Source organism: Ailuropoda melanoleuca, chromosome X, assembly GCF_002007445.2.
Source record: "Ailuropoda melanoleuca isolate Jingjing chromosome X, ASM200744v2, whole genome shotgun sequence".
In the NCBI taxonomy this organism is placed as follows: domain Eukaryota; kingdom Metazoa; phylum Chordata; class Mammalia; order Carnivora; family Ursidae; genus Ailuropoda; species Ailuropoda melanoleuca.
The window spans coordinates 8,891,925-8,909,788 of NC_048238.1; the positions used below are offsets into that span (position 1 = coordinate 8,891,925).

At 37.9% G+C, this 17,864-nt stretch overlaps 1 pseudogene; it reads right to left on the bottom strand.

The window, feature by feature from the left end:
- Positions 1 to 17,436: 17,436 nt before the first annotated feature.
- LOC117797586 lies at positions 17,437 to 17,550 on the bottom strand (annotated as a pseudogene).
- Between the last annotated feature and the right edge of the window lie 314 nt (positions 17,551 to 17,864).

Sequence of the window (17,864 nt, forward strand, 5' to 3'; positions counted from 1 at the left end):
CTGAACACTGCACTTACCAGACTCTCATGCAGCTAGGATTTGTGACATGATTTAGATTTCATCAATGAGCTCTTGGTGTGTGAAACTGAAAATCAAAATGAGACATCTTCCTGATGCTCTGGAGTCTGAAAAGGGAAGTCTGACAAGACATGAGAATTTGCAGCAGCTGGACTCCACTACACCCCTGGGTCTCCTCGCTAGCTCCGGGAATGAGAGGTTCGGCTGCGGCAGCAGCCGTGACAGCAGAAGGAGCAGTTGCCTGACTTGGTAGTCACAATAAGTATGGTGTGACCTTTAAACAATCAGCCCAGTGCTTCCCCTTGAATTTAATTCCTGACTTGCTTCCAATGAGTTTCCAAGCACCTAATTTTCTGTAGTAAATCCCTTTCTACTTGAAATTATCTGGAGTGTTGGATTGGGTTTTTTTCTGCATGTAACTCTAACTACAACAGTATTTGGTACCAAGACAGAGAACTGGGATTAGACATCTCATCAGTTTGGTGTTTGAGGCAGTGACAACTCCATTACCATACGGCTTGTATCACCTCACTGTATAAATCACCCTACCCAACTGAAATACTGCTGAAAGGCCAAAGGAACACGGAATGCCAAATGAAGAAAAACATTTGTAAATACCAAGTACAACATCATGATCAGTTGTCAAATTGAGGGATAGCTACATACATGTTTTTCCTTGCCATTTCATGTATATACCTTTATATATTAGCCAAATTCCTTTGCTACTTCCTCCTTTCTACTCTAATTTTATACAAGACATGTAAGTAGTGGTTGTTTTTATCATTTAGTCCTTAGGTTATAGGATATAAAAATTCCAATACGACTAATATTGAGAATATTAAAATTACCCAGGGATGGATTCTGCAACTGATGGAATTAGTTCTCTGTTTTATGGAGGAAGGGTGAATATATTTTTACTTGCATAAGGTATAATTACATGTTGCTGCAATTTAGGAACAGGTGGAAAGCTGGGTATTTATGCTGAACAGCCAAAAGGGTGGACAGTGTTGACCAATCAGCCCTTGGTATCCATTTCCACTCCCATTTCTATTTCATTTTGGTTCTGCTATGAGTTGTTCTTAGACAACAAGAAAGTGAACCCAAGCTGGAAAGTGTCCAAGTGAAAGTGAGACCAGGGCCATCTCTCTGACATTGTGCAGGCTACAGTCAGAGAGGCATGAGTGTATGTGGCTGCTGGCCTCCACCTTCCAGGGTATACTCTCCAACTTTATGGGTATGAGGCAGCAGTGACACTTGTGGCTATGGCAACAGCAGCTTCTGGAACTCTGTACCATGGCTATGGTTGTGTAACTTTGAAATCAACATTCCAGCGACAGAACCATGACTTTCACTCCTTCATCCCTTTCAGTTACTTCATTATCACCTAAATCCCCTTACTGAACTTCATTCATGCCAGAAATAGGGTGAATTTCTCCTTTCTGCATTAAATTCTGACTGATACAAGAGGACTGGTTAAATGAATTATGGTATATCCATATGTTGGCATACTCTACATCCACCAAAAAAACAAAAAACAAAAACAAAAACCCGCAGCTCTGTATGTTCATATATGGAACACGCTCCATGATATATTATTAAACAACTGTCTTAGTCCATTTGGGCTGCTATAACAAAATACCATAAACTAGATAGCTTAAAAACAATTGAAACTTGTTTCTCACAGTTCTGAGGGCTGGAAGTCCAAGATCAGGACACAGAAATACAATATTAGTAGGGGATTTTAACACCCCAATTACATCAATGGATAGATCATTCAAACAAATGTCAATAAGAAAACATCACCCTTAAACAACACATTAGACCAGATGGACTTAACAGATATATATGGAACATTCCATCCAAAAGCACCAGAATAAACATTCTTGTCAAATGCACATGGAACATTCCCCAGGTCGAATCACATGTTAGGCCACAAAACAAGTCTCAATAAATTCAAGAAGACTGAAATCATATCAAGCACCTTTTCCAGTCTCAACAGTATAAAACTAGAAATCAATTACAAGAAAAAAACTGGGATGGGGCGCCTGGGTGGCGCAGTCGTTAAGCGTCTGCCTTCAGCTCAGGGTGTGATCCCGGCATTATGGGAGCGAGCCCCACATCAGGCTCCTCTGCTATGAGGCTGCTTCTTCCTCTCCCACTCCCGCTGCTTGTGTTCCCTCTTTCGCTGGCTGTCTCTATCTCTGTCAACTAAATAAATAATAAATAAATAAATAAATAAATAATAAATTAAAAAACTGGGGAAACTATAAATACATGAAGATTAAACACGTCACTGAAAAAACACTGGGTAACAGAAGAAATCAAACAGGAAATTTAAAAAAAGAGACAAATAAATACAGAAATACAACATACCAATATCTATGGAATTCAGCAAAAGCAGTTCTAAGAGGGAAATTCAGAGCCATACAGGCCTACCTCAAGAAACAAGAGAAATCTCTAACAATTTAACTTTGCAAACTAAAGGAGCTATTAAAGAAAAAAAATGAAGCCTGGGGTGCTTGGGTGGCTCAGTCAGTTAAGCATCTGACTTTGGCTCAGGCCCTGATCTCAGGGTCCTGGGATCAAGCCCCACATTGGGCTCCATGCTCAGCAGGGAGTCTGTTTCTCCCTCTCCCTCTGCCCCTCCCCCTGCTCATGCATGTTCTTTCTCTTTCAAATAAATAAGTAAAATCTTTTTTAAAAAATGATGGGTAGTAAGGAGGGCACGTATTGCATGGTGCACTGGGTGTTATACACAACTAATGAATCATCGAACTTTACATCAAAAAATTAAAAAAATAAAATAAAATTTAGCTTCAAAAAAAAATAAAATAAAATCACATATGCATGAAAACAAAATGAAGCCCAAAGTTAAGAGAAGGAAGGAAATAATGACGATCAGAGTGGAAATAAATAATATAAAGACTTAAAAAGATAAGAAAAAAGATCAGTAAACTAAGAGCTTGTTCTTTGAAAAGATAAAAATTGACAAACCTTTAGCTAGATATAATAAGAAAAAAAAGAGGGCTCAAATATATAGAATCAGAAATGAAAGAAAAGTTAAAACTGATACCACAGAAGTACAAAGGATCATAGGAGACTACTACGAGCAATTATGCACCAACAAATTGGACAACCTAGAAGAAATAAATACATTCCTAGAAATTTATAATCTTCCAAGACTGAATGATGAAGAAATAGAAGATATGAATAGGCCAATTACTAGTAAGGAAACTGAATCAGTAATCAAAAATCTCCCAACACAGAAAAGCCCAGGACCAGATGGTTTCACTGGAGAACTCTACCAAACATTTAAACAAGAATTATGGCTAATCCTTCTCAAACTCTTCCAGAAAACTGAAGAGAAGGGAAAGCTTTCAAACTCATTTTATGAGGCCAGCATTACTCTGATACCAAAACCAGACAAAGATGCCACAAAAAAAGAAAATTATAAGCCAATATCTCTGATAAATACAGATGTAAAAATCCTCAACAAAATATTAGCAAACCTAATTCAACAAAACATTAAAAGGCTCATACACCATGATCAAGTGGTACTTATTCCAGGGATGCAAGGATGGTTCACCATTCACAAATCAATCAATATGACATAACCACATTATTAAAGATAAAAATCATATGGTGATCTCAATAGATTCAGAAAAAGTATCTGACAAAATTCAACATCCATTTATGATTAAAAACTCAACAAAGTGGGTACAGAGGGAACATACCTCAACATAATGAAGGCCATATATGACAAACCCACAGCTAATACCATACTCCACAGTTAAAGGCTGGAAGTTTTTCCTCTAAGATCAGGAACAAGACAAGGATGCCTACTATCCCCACTTTTATTCAACATAGTATTGGACGTCCTAGCCACAACAATTAGGCAAAAAATAGAAATAAAAAGCATACAATCACTATTTTCAGATGACATGAAAATATATATGGAAACCCCTAAAGACTCTCCCAAAAAACTGTTAGAATAAATGAATTCAGTAAAGTTGCAGGATACAAAATTAAGACAAAAATCTGTTGCATTTCTATACACTAATAACAACTATCAGAAAGAGAAATTAAGAAAACAATCCATTTATAATTGCATTGAAAAAAAAACCTAGAAATAAATTTAACCAAGGAGGTGAAATACCTATATACCGAAAGCTATAAGACATTAATGAAAGAAACTGAAGAAAATGCAAATAAAAGATATTCTGTGCTCATGGTTTGAAAAAATATTGTTAAAATGTCCATACTAGCCAAAGCAATCTACAGATTCAATGCAATCCTATCAAAATTCCAATGATATTTTTCACAGGGCTAGAATAATTTTAAAATTTGTATGGAACCATAAAAGACCCAGAATAGCCAAAACAATCTTGAGAAAGAACAAACCTGGAGGTATCATGCTCCCTAATTTCAAAGATACTACAAAGCAGTAATCAAAACAGCATGGTACTGGCATAAAAAATGGATACAGAGATCTACGGAACAGAGAAGCCCAGTAATAAACGCACACATATCTGGCCAATTAATTTACTACAAAGATGGCAAGAATATATAATGGGGAGGGTGCCTGGCTGGCTCAATCAGTAGAGCATGCAACTCTTGATCTCGGGGTTGTGAGTTCAAGCCCCATATTGGGCATGGAACCTACTTTAAAAAAAAAAAAAAAGAATATTCAATGGGGAAAGAGCAGTCGCCTTAATAAGTGGTGCTGGGAGGGGCACCTGGGTGGCTCAGTCGGTTAAGCATCTGCCTTTGGCTCAGATCATGATCCCAGGGTCCTGGAATTGAGGCCCATGTCAGTCTCCCTGCTCAGCGGGGAGTCTGCTTCTCCCTCTGCTCCTCCCCTGGTCATGCTTTCTGTCTTTCTCAAATAAATAAATAAATAAATAAATAAAATCTTAAAAAAAAAAGTGGTGGTGGGAAAACTGAACCACATATTACATCACCTACAAAAATTAATTCAAAATGGATTAAAGAGCTGAATGAAAGAACCAAAACCATAAAACTCCTAGGAAAAAAAAAAAGAGGTGGTAAGCTCCTTGACATCAGCCTTATTAATATTTTTTTGGATATGACTCCAAAGGCAAGGAAAATGGAAGCAAAAATAAATAAACAGGACTATATTAAATTACAAAACCTCACAGCAAAAGAAACCATCAACAAATCAAAAAGGCAACCTACTGAATGGGAGAAGATATTTGCAAATCATATAACAGATAAGGGGTTAATATCCAAAATATATAAAGAACTCATACAACTCAATATCAACAACAAAATCTGATTTAAAAAAATGGGCAGAGGACCCGAATAGATATTTTTATAAGGAAGACATACAGATGACCAACATGCACATAAAATAATGCTCAACATCATGAATCATCACAGAAGTGCAAATCAAAACCACAATGAGAGGGGCACCTGGCTGACTCAGAAGAACATGCTACTCTTGATCTCAGGGTTGTGAGTTCAAGCCCCACATCTGGTACAGAGATTACTTGAAAACAATTAATAGTAATAAATAATAATAATAAACTTACAAAAAAAAAAAAAGAAATGAGGGCACCTGGGTGGCTCAGTCTAAGGTTAAGCATCTGTCTTCGGCTCAGTTCATGATCCCAGGGTCCTGGGATTGAGTCCCGTGTCAGGCTCCCCACCCAGCAGAGAGTCTGCTTCTCCCTCTGCCCCTCCCCCTGCTCCTGCGTGCAGGTGCAAAAATAAATAAATAAATCTTTTTAAAAATGAGAGGAAAATTTTAAAACAAAACCACAGTGAGATATGACCTTACACATGTCAGAATGGCTAGACTTAAAAAGAAAAGAAATAAAAAGCGTTGGAGAGGATGTAGAGAAAAAGGAACTTTAATGCACTGTTGGTGGGAATGCAAGCTGGTGCAGCCACCATTGAAAACAGTATGGAGTGTCCTCAAAACATCAAAAATGGGACCACAATATGATTCAGCAATTCCACTACTGGGTATCTATCTGAAGAAAGCAAAAACACTAATTCGGAAAGATATATGAACCCCTACGTTCACTGCAGCATTTATTTACAATAGCCACCAAATGGAAACACCTGTGTCCATTGATAGATGAATGGATAAAGAAGATGTGGCATACATATACAATGTAATATTAATCAGCCATAAAAAGAATGAGATCTTGCCATATGCAACAACATGTATGGACCTTAAGGGTATTATACTAAGTGAAATAAGTCAGAAAAAGACAAAAAGTACATGATTTAACTTATATATGGAACCTAAAAAACCAAACAAAACAAAATTCAACCTCATGGATACAGGGAACAGATTGGTGGTTGCCAGAGAGGTGGGGGGGGATGGGTTAAGGGGATTCAAAAGTACAAACTTATAGTCATATAATAAATAAGTCATAGGGATATAAGGTAAGGCATGGGGAATATAGTCAATAATATCGTATTAACGCAACTAATGAAGCATCGAACTTTACATCGGAATCCGGGGATGTACTGTATGGTGACTAACATAATAAAAAATCATTAAAAAAATAATATCGTATTAACTTTGTGACAGATGGTAACTAGGTTTATAGTAGTGACCATTTCATAATGTATACAATGTTGCATTGGTATGTTGTACACCTAAACAATGTCAATTATAACTCAATAAATTTTTTAAAGCATGACACACAATACTGTATACAGTACTATGCAGTATCGTGTTTGCATGCCTGTATATGCACAGAATGACTCTGTAAAGACATACAAGAAATCCATAATAGAGCCTCCCCTAAAAAGAAATCAGGTGGCTAGGAGTAGAAAGCCAAGTAGTCTTCACTCATCACACTTTGTACCCTTGGGATTTTGTACAAACTGATAACACACAAACACACACACACAGTTTATAGAAGAAAGAAAGAAATTTAAAAGGTGTAGTGTAAAAAGAAAAGAAGGCATGGAAGAAAACCCTAAGGAACATCAACGGATAAAGGAAGAGAAGCAGAGACAGGAAGCTAAGGAGTGCCAGAAAGCTTGGAGAAGAACAGCCAAGAATGGTGACACAGAAGCAAAGGGAGTAGAGCATTTAAGGAAAACAAGAGTCATCAACTGGGCCAAATACTGTGAGATGACCAATAAGAGCAAAACTGAAAAACTTGAATTGTCACTTGGTATGGCAACAAGGTCATCAGAGATCTTGGTGAAAGAAATTTTAATGGAATGCACACTCTATCCCTCTGAAGAACACAAAGAGGTCATTGGTCTGAAAGAAGAGACACAAGTGTCCTTTTTTCCAGAGTGGTATTGCTTGTTGAAATGCTGAGTCAATTCAGACGGACTCTAAAGACTGAAATCATTATGGAGACCCCTACATACTAGTAGTGCATACATACTAATAAACTGCTGTTATTAAAAGTCTATTCCTTGCTAAGTGAAATAAAGTCACTTAGGCAGAGCAGTCATTCAGTTGGATTTAGAACATACCCCACAAATATAACTTCCTAGGACATAGCTTGGTTATCCAGTAAGATCTGGCCTCTTATCTCCAAATTACAATCCTAGTCCTTTACTACTGTCTTTATAAAATCTTTAAGAGGTTGACGATTGTTAGTAATATGGAGGGTAACATGGATGGCTACTTTTAGTTTGTATATGGAAAATGAGATTCAAAGGATTCAAGTGTTCTCATGACTTAAAAAAACAGTTATTAGGAGGAAACAGTGATGTCATGGGTTTTGAAATTTATTTTATTTTGATTTCTTCCACTAAATTCATGCTAAAGCGCACTATCTTCATTTGTCTTCCAGAATAATTAGATAGCTCAGAGAAATTTATTAGCCACATTTTTTCGTCCCTTGGAACTTAAAATCTAATATAAACAAAGTTGATGGGGGCACTGGGTGGCTCAGTCAGTTAAGCGTCCAACTCTTGATTTCGGCTCAGGTCATGATCTCAGCGTCACTGAGATTGAGCCCCATGTCATGTTCTGCACTCAGCGTGGAGCCTGCTAAGATTCTCTCTCTCCCTCTCCCACACTGCACCCCTGCTGGTGCGCTCTCAATAAATACATAAATACATACAACGTTGATAAAGGGGTACCTGGCTGGCTTGGTCAGTGCAGTGTGCAACTCTTGATCTTGGGGTTGTGGGTTCAAAAGTCACATGTTGGGTGTAGAGATTACTTTAAAATAAAATACTTTTTAAAAATTTTTAAAAAACAATGTTGATATGGATATTCAGTGGTACAAACAGCATAAAGTTTAAATTACATATTAGTTGAAAAAATATATACCTAATATACATTTCATTCCATATATTTCATTTGTCAGTTATAAAAGAATTTAAAAGTCACAATACTATACATTCTGTTGTTTTCATGCTCCTTTTTGAAGATCTATTGGTCTCAAGTCTGTAAGAGACCAAACTGCAAAATAACCAGTTCTCATTATAAAATCGCCTGGAAAATGTTATTAAGCTAATAAAAGTGAATTAATATTTAGGTCTAGTCAAAATGACACAGTTTAAACAGTGAGTAAAGAATGCATGACTTGTCCCAAGTGCTATTTTACAACATCAGTTTATGATAATCCTAAAAACTTTTTTAAACACTGTTGGATGAAAATTTTAAAAGATTTCCAAAAAAGGGAAGTTTGATAACACAAACCTATTTGGTCAGAGACACAGTCTTTATAGGGAATCTAGGAGCTTTCTGTTTATAAAATGAATCCAGTATTATTTGTATTTTTTCCTTTGGGATATAAACAAGGGAAAAATGGTAGAAAAGATTCAATACAGTAAACTATAAAGTTATCACAATTAATCATCCATCTCAGTGAGAAAACCCAAAGATGTTTATAAGAGAGGTGATTCAGATCAGCCACAATCCAATATGAGGATTTAGGAAACGCAGTGAGCTGTGACATCCTTGACCACATTTTTCCATTGTCAACTGTGGTCAAAAAGGCCACTCTGGGCATTAAGCAACTCCTGAAGCTCCCTCTGATGTGCAGACTCCAGGCAAAACAGGCTTTGTTCACATCTAAATCTCTGCACACGCTTTTCCCATGTAGCTCCACAACCAACGTTTCCTTTCCAGTTCTCCTTGTCTTTCAGCACAGTATCTCCCCCAGAAAACCCTTCCCTGACCTTCACACATGAAACTGCTTGCTTCTCAATGCAACTTTAGTGCTCTGTATGTGCTATAGCATTGCAGTTTTTTTCTTTGCTGTTTGTAAATTAGTCCATGAGGCAAGTCCCTGGTTTCCCGAGGCCAGGAATGAGCACTGGTGCTGTCACCTCCTCAGACTGTCTCTCCTCTAGTATCTAGGGCATACTAAATACCTTTTGCATGAATTAATGATCAACAGGATCACACCGCACAATCCTCTCTTTACTGCTCTTGTTGCCTCTCAGCCACTGTGTTTCTCCTGCTGGGACACACCTCTTAAATTGCAAAATTGACATTACGGATTCATTGCAACATAAACTTTTCTCCTTGGTGTAAAAGTACCGCTGGGTAAAAAGCCTACAGGTCTCTTCAGGACTCTCAATTTCCAAATTGTGCCCATGGTAAACTTTTATGTTCATTTCAGTATTAGATCACGAAGGTTTACATATCTTGTTTGACACATTTTTCGTGAGTTTGCCTGCCCATACATTGCTACTGAAAAGGAAAGTCCTGAAAACAGTGTTCGTGTCTACCTCTGGGGGTTACATTTGACAGGTGGGAGGGTGGGGGAGGGGGGGAAACAGGACCAGAGGAACGCAAACAATTCTACTTACCAGGCACACTGTTCTAAGTCCTTTGTAATATGTTCTCATTTAAGCTTCGCAGCACCCTAGGAGTTAGAGTTAGATAGGAATCTCTTAATCGCCACCTGAGGCAACCCGGGTGCTGACCAGGCTGTGTTCTGCGCCCACAGTTTGGGGCATTTGTAAAGCATTCACTTTTTAATAATTTGTAAGCTATATGTTTAGGTTGTACGCACTGTTTGTATGAATGTAATACTTTGCAATTAAAAATGAAGTCTGAAAGAGAAAAGGAAGGAAGGGGGGGAGATGGAGAAAGAGAACCACGGGGAGGGGGCGGGAAAGGAAGGGCCTGACAAAAGAAGCATTATGTAACTGTTAGCTATTATTGTCTAAAGACAACTCCCTATATGCTCTTAGATGCATTTCTGAATGCAGGAACATTACTGAATTCATCAGTAAGATATATCCAGCAAAGTGTCACGGGCACACACGCCTAAATAGCTCTCTTTTTTTGAGGGGTTCTACTTTTGTGAAAAACAGCACAGCGTTTCACTTCTTATTCCTGCTAAAACTTTACTGTAAAATATTACAGAGAAAGTTAAAGAGAATATAACAAATATCTGCATAATTACTACACAGTTTTATCAATTCTTTACCTTGTATCCTGTTTCAGTTATTTTCAAGTAAAAAATTATTAGTTCTACAATTATGCAAGTGGAACACCCCCTCCCCAACATGCACCTCTTCCCTCCTCCTGTTTGTCTTCCTTCTTTTATGGGCAATCATCATCACGAACTTATTGTTTATTGTTTCTGTGCATTTTTATACAAATAGCATAGATCATAGACGCTATTGTTTTGCACGTATTTTTTAAAGATTTTAGATTTTATTTATTTGAGAGAGAGCACGAACAGGGGAGGGTCAGAGGGAGAGGGAGAAACAGACTCCCCACTAAGCAGGGAGTGCGACGCAGGGCTCGATCCCAGGACCCCAGCTGGGATCACGACCTGAGCTGAAGGCAGAAGCTTAACTGACTGAGCTACCCAGGCACCCTGTTTTGCATGTTTTTAAAATTATGTTTTACAGCTTTAATACAATGGTCCTGTTATTTATTTCCTGTATAGTGTTCTATTGTATGAACATGACACATTTTATCCATTCTCCATCTGTCATGTAGATGATTTTCATAATTTTTTGCAATAAGCAATACTACAAAGAACATTCTCATACTTGTCTCCTGTTACATAAAGTTAAGAATTTTTCCAGATATCTTCCTAAAAATGGAATTGGTAAATCAAAGGGTGTGTATCTTCAAGTTTACCACCTATGGCCAAATTGTTCTCCAAACTCGGTTTGTCGATTTGCACTCCCAGCAACAGCATGTAAGAATTCTCCCCAATTAGTATCTTTACCAGAAATTTGCATTATCTAGCCTTAATATGTTTATCAATTTGAGAACATGAAATTGGTATTGTTGTTTGAAGATCTATTTCCCTAAACACTGAAGAGGTAATACATGTTTTCAAATGCTTCTGTCATTATAATTTTCTCCCATGTTGATTGCCTATTTATTGTTTGCTATTTTTCTTTCAGGTCACTAATCTTTTACTTACTAATTCCTAAGCATTCTATAAAAATTCTTCTCTGACATCTTTTTTCTCTCTGGTAAGCAAATTCTTTAGGTAATTTTTTAAAAAGATTTTATTTATTTGAGAGAGAGGGAGGGTGCACAAGCCCAGGAGGGGGGTTGCAGAGGGAGAAGCAGAGGCTCTGTTGAGCAGAGAGCCGGAGGAGGGTCTCGATCCCAGGACCCTGAGATCATGACCTGAGCTGAAGGCAGGCAGTTAACTGACTGAGCCACCAGGTACCCCAGGTAATTTTTTTAATTGACATATACACACAGAAAAGTACACAAATCCTAAGTACACAGGTCAGTACATTTTCACAAAGGTAACCGGTGGCCACATCACAAAATAGGACGTTATCGGCACCCAGAATATCCTCTTTTGTTTATTCTCACAAGTGTACACACTATCTCAATTCCTAATACTATGCATTATTTTTGCCTGTTTTTGAATTTTATGTAAATAGGATTACCCAGTATTTACTGCCTAGTGTGTGGCTTCTTCCATTCAATAATATTGAGATATTCATCTATGTTTGTTCTCTCTGATATATTGTGTTCTATTGTATTAGTATAATTTCTGTATCTAGTCTACAGTTGATGGCTATTTGGATAGCTGACAGTCGAGGTGCTATTGCAGAGTGCTACCATGAGCATTCCTGTACACGTCTTTTGGTAAACTTACATCTGCATTTCTGCAAGGCACACAGCTAGAATACAACAGCTGGGTCATAAGGTATTTCATGTTTGACTTTAGTAGAGCCTCCCAAACAATTTTCAAAGAGTTGTTTCAATGTATACTCCCATCTGCAGGGTATGAGAGTTCCAGTTGATCCACAGCCTCACCAAAACTTGGTATTACTGGTCTTTTCCATTTAAGGCATTCTGGTGCACATGAAATGATTATCTTCGCAACGTACATCTCCCTGCTGAAGTCCATCACTTTTTAAATATCCTCTCCCACACTGTGACTTGCTTTTTCGCTATTTTTATGCTGCCCTTTGGTGAACAGAAGTTCTTAATTTCAATGTAGTACACTTTTTCTTTTTAATTAGCGCTTTTAGGTAGCAATATTTTGCTACCTCCAAAATCATGAAGACATTCTCCTATGCATTCTTGTAAGTGTTTTATTGTTTTTACCTTTCGCATATACACTACAATCCATCTGAGATTGATTTTTGCATATGGTTGAGATTGATTTTTGCATAAGGGTCAAGATACCCTTTTCATATGGACATGGAGTTGACTCAGCATCACTTATTAAAAAGACCCTCCTTGCCCAACCACCCTGAAGCAACCATTTCTCATAATTCAAGTGATATGTGGGTGTCTATTTCTGGACTTTCTACTCTGTTCAACTTGTCTTTCTATTCTTATGTTAATACCACAGCATCCTAAATACTACAGCTCTATAATAAGTCATGATATCTTATTTGTCCTCTAGGTTTGTTCTTGTTCTTCAAAGTATTCTTGACAATTGCTGACCCTTTTTATTTCCATACAAAATTTAGAATCTGCTTGTCAATTTCTTAAAAAACTGCCAGGATTGTACTGTATTAATGAATCTGGAGATCTCCCAATCCATAAACATGAGCTATTCCTCCATTTACTTAAGTCTTTTTAACTTCTCTCAATAATGGTACACTTTTTGCATCTTTCATTAAATTTATTCTAAGTATCTGACATTTTTGATGCTATTGTAAATGGTATTTCGAATTTCATTTTCTACTTGCTTATTGCTGGCATATAGAAATACAACTATCTCTGTACACAACAACCTTACTAAATGCACTTATTAATTCTTAGAGTTTATAGATAGAGCTTTGGGTTTTTGTTTTTATTTTTACATAGACGATGTCATTTGAGAATAATGATAATTTCATTTCCTGCCCTTGAATCATTTGCCCTTCACATTTACTTGTTTTCTTGCTCTGGCTAGGACCTCAGTATTGAATAGGACTGAGGTACAGTGACCATCCTTGTCTCATTCCCAAATCTCAGGGGCAAAACCTTTCATAATTCACTGCTAAGTGCAATGTTCCACAGCGACTTTTTTCAGCAATTACTTTTTATCCCTAATTTTTAACACTCATTATACAGGTAGTTTGCTGCATTTATGAATTTCTCTTTTTTTTATATAAAAGGTAACCTTGGGGTTTATTTTTTTATTTTGATCGATTGATTTTTAAAGAGAACAAGCAGGGGAAGGGGCAGAGACAGAGGGAGGAAGAGAATCTTAAGCAGGCTCCATGCTCAGCAAGGACCCCGATGTGGGGCTTGATCTCTCAACCCTGAGATTATGACCTGAGCTGAAATCAAGAGTTGGATGTTTGACTGAGCCACCAAGGCACCCTTGGATTTTTTTTTAAAGGTGAATACTTGATAAATTTCTGGCATATAATTTCCATTTTGGTTATCAATGTAGCTTTCATGAAAATCTTTAAGGGATCTGTCTCTATTTTTTGGTTGTTTGGATATTATCTTTTTATTGCATTTTGAGAAATAAAATAAAAAAAATACATAGATTTGGATTTATATCAAAGATATTCAGGTCACTTACCCACATTTTTTTCAAGAGTGGGAAGGGGGGGCGGAGGGAGAGGGAGAGAATCCCAAGCAGACTCTGCGCTGAGTGCGGAGCCCAACACAGGGCTCCATCTTACAACCCTGAGATCATGACCTGAGCTGACATCAAGAGTCGGACATTTAACTGACTGAACCACCCAAGTACCCCTCTTATCTACATTTTTTAATTTAAATTGAGATCAAGATAAATTTTGAAGGTTAAAGATCCACTGAGTCATTTTTCATTTAAGAAGCAATTTTAGAGCAAATGCAATGTATTAAGAACGATGCTAGCCTCCAGGAACTCTGAAGGCTGAACATTAATTAACTATTTCACTTAACAAGTATTTTTTTGAGAGATTATGGTACACCCAGGACTGTGCAAGGCCCTGGAGATATAGAGTTCTCCTCAAAGAGGTCCCAGTACACAGGGAGAGACTGAAACCCAGACACTGATCATACAGCATGGGAAGCTCACTGACATATACACACACATGATCGTACACAGTGGGGCAGCTGCTGGCATCTGCGAAGACTTTGCACAAGAGGTGGTGCCTGAACCGAAGCTTAAAAGAGAAATATAAGTTAGTTAAATAAAAGGGGAAGACTGTTCAGCAGGAAGCCTGCGTCTCCCTCTCCCACTCCCCCTACTTGTGTTCCCTCTCTGCTCTCTTGCTGCCTCTCTGTCAAATAAATAAATAAAATCTTTTAAAAAAAAAAGAAATAAAAGGGGAAGAAAAGTAGAAATACTGCATCAGGAGTAAAGGGCTAAAAGTAAGGAAATTAAACAGCATCATTCATTCATTCCACAAAAACCTACTGAGTTTTTCCTATGTCACAGACATTGTATTAGGCACAAGGTACTGATAAATAAAAATCAATATAGTCCCTGCTCTCCTGAGTAGAGCTCTAACATAAAGGAGAAGAGGCATTTATACAATGGTATATAAGACCTTTTGTCTAAATATCCATTAACTTCTTTTTTTTTAAAGATTTAATTAATTTATTTATTTGACAGAAAGAACACAAGCATGCAGGTTGGCAGTCAGAGGGAGAGGGAGAAGCAGGCTCCCTGCTAAGCAGAGAGCCCAACATGGGGCTCAATCCCAGGACCCTGGGATCATGACCTGTGCAGACACTTAACCAACTGAGCCACCAGGTGCCCCTAAATATTCATTAACTTTTAAACACTTTCTGGTAATATAGTCTGCACACTGTTATATTAAGAAAAGTTAATAACATGTATATTAAATAGCTATAATTTAAGAGTTTCTAACTTTTTAGTGGGAGGTCTCAGAAATTCATTTACAGTTTGGTTGTTCTTAAACAACAGCTTCTAAATGAAACTATATTATAATATAGTTATAATATATAACTATATTATAAATGATCGTTAGGTTTACCCTTCGGCCCTCAAAGTCTACATAATGCATAATACACACGGCGTAAAGCATGAATAGTCCTATTTCAAATCTACTGAATCATCATTATGTCAAATGAATGTTAAAATGTAAAGCTCTGGGAATACACTGTAAAAGAAAACACAGACCTACGTCTCATAGAAGTTACAATTTGTGAGAGACAAATAACTATACAAATGAATGTATAAAGATAATCTGAGATGAGTGCTAAGATAAAATGAAGGAATCAGTGGACATATAATGAGCACCTGAGCCTACCCCTGAGGTCTGGGAAGACTAATTTGGCAACTAGGCAAAGGGATAAAGGAATTAGTATTTTCTTTGGGCAAATACTCAGTAGTGGAATCACTGGATCATAGGGTAGCTCTATTTTTAATTTTTTGAGGAATCTCCATACTGTTTTCCACAGTGGCTGCATCAGTTTGCATTCCCCCCAAAAGGGCACCAGCCTCGCCAACACTTGCTTCTTGTGCTATTAATCATAGTCATTCTGACAGGTGTGAGGTGATCTCACTATAGTTTTGATTTGCATTTTCCTGAAGATGAGTGATCATGAGCACCTTTTCATGTGTCTGTTGGCCATCTGGATGTCTTCTTTGGAAAAGAAGTCCTCTGCCCGTTTTTAATTGGATTTTTTCCCCTCGATGTTGAGCTAAGTTCCTTATATATTCTGGATATTAATCCCTTATCAAGTAACGTACAGAATTGTGGAATCATTACATTGTACACCTAAAACTAATATAAAATTGTATGTTAGTTACACTTCAATAAAAAAAGTGAGGGGAATGAAAGAACATTCTGGATAGGATGTTAAAGGAACTGAGACAAGATCAGCATAGATAATGTAAAAAAAAGGGGGGGGGGAGGAGGAGAGTGCCATGAAAATGCCACTACACAACGCCTTCTTTCCAAGAGCAAAGGGAAGCCCCCGAAAGATCGAAAGCAATGGAGTATCATGGCAGATCTACATATTAAACAGCCCATCCCACTGTACCATGGAGAAAAGATTGTACAGAGTCCAGACTGGAAGCACAGCATCCAGCTAGGAGGTTACCATGCTGATCCAGGAGAGAGGTGACAGTGGCTCAGACCACAGTAGCAGCACCAGAGACGTAGTAAAAAATAAATGAGTTGGACAGGTATTTAGGTGCTAGGACTTGGTGCAGGATTACTGAGAGGGCAGAGAGAAAGGGGGTGTCAAGGATGACTACAAATTTTAAGAGCTATTTAGGAAGAACTGATTGAATGTTGAAAGTGAGGCAGAAAAGTGAACGGGTGGTATCCAGACATATGCCTTTGGTAAGAGTGCATAATGATTTAGCCACTGAAATTCACTGAGACACAGCAGGAAGTTTAGGAAGAAAGATGATGAGTTTCATTCTGGACTCGCTACATTTGAGATACTTTGAGTATTCCATGGGTACAAGACAAGCAAGTAGTTTAGAGACAGGAGTCTGACACTGGAGTAGAGCGTATGGAGTAGAGACAAAGGAGTGGGATTCACGATTTTGCAGGTTATAGTTGGCCCCATTGGTGGCGTGGAGATGGAACTCTGGGGAAGTACTACCATAAAGAATTAGGGCTGCAGGTCTCACCATCTCATACGTTAATTAGAAGCCAACCTCCTTTCAGCCACATGCTAACCCTTAAGTAAATCATATCTTGTCTGTGTAACCTCCCCAGGTTTAATTACAACCCAGGAAGGGTTGCCGGAGAATCAGACTCACTATTTTCCTTCAATGGAAACCAAGTGTTGAGTAAAGAAAAGCAGAAGAATTTAACATTTCAGCCTCTTCTGCAATCTTTCTGTTCCTATTTGAGAATTTGTCTTCCTCCACCCTCTCTAGCCTCTTACTGCAACAATCAACATTTGTGAGACAATATGCACAAGCCAGGCTTGTGTGTACCACTCTCAGAAAACCATCTGCAAACCTGGGATACAATTTACCATTATACCTAATATTTATTTTTCGTTATTAAAGCTTAATTCCATGCCAAGACAATGAAAAATTAAATTTGGTATAAGGCTTGTGGACAGCCTTGTACCACTCTAATACCACCTCTGGTACAATCTTTTATATTTCAAGTTATCACGGCAGGGTACCGGGAAAAGTTTTCAATTAGCAATAATTGCACCTTGGATAAACCTCATTGGCTACAATACTGTCACTGCACAAAGCTATAATCCTTTATATTTCAAACCTTGTTAAAAGTGTGTCTAGGAGCACTACAGGAAAAAAACTGAGGGTTGCTACAGGGGAGGTTGGGGTAAGTGGATGATGAGCATTAAAAAGGGCACTTGATGTAAAAAAAAAAAAAAAAAAAGTGTGTCTGGGGCACCCGGGTGGTTCAGTCAATTGGGAGACTGACTCTTGACTTTGGCTCAGGCCCTGATCTTGGGGTTGTGGGAAGGATTCCATGCTCAGCAGGGAGTCTGCTTGAGATTCTCTCTCTCCCTCTCCCTCCGCCCCTCCCTTCAATGCGCGCACACTCTC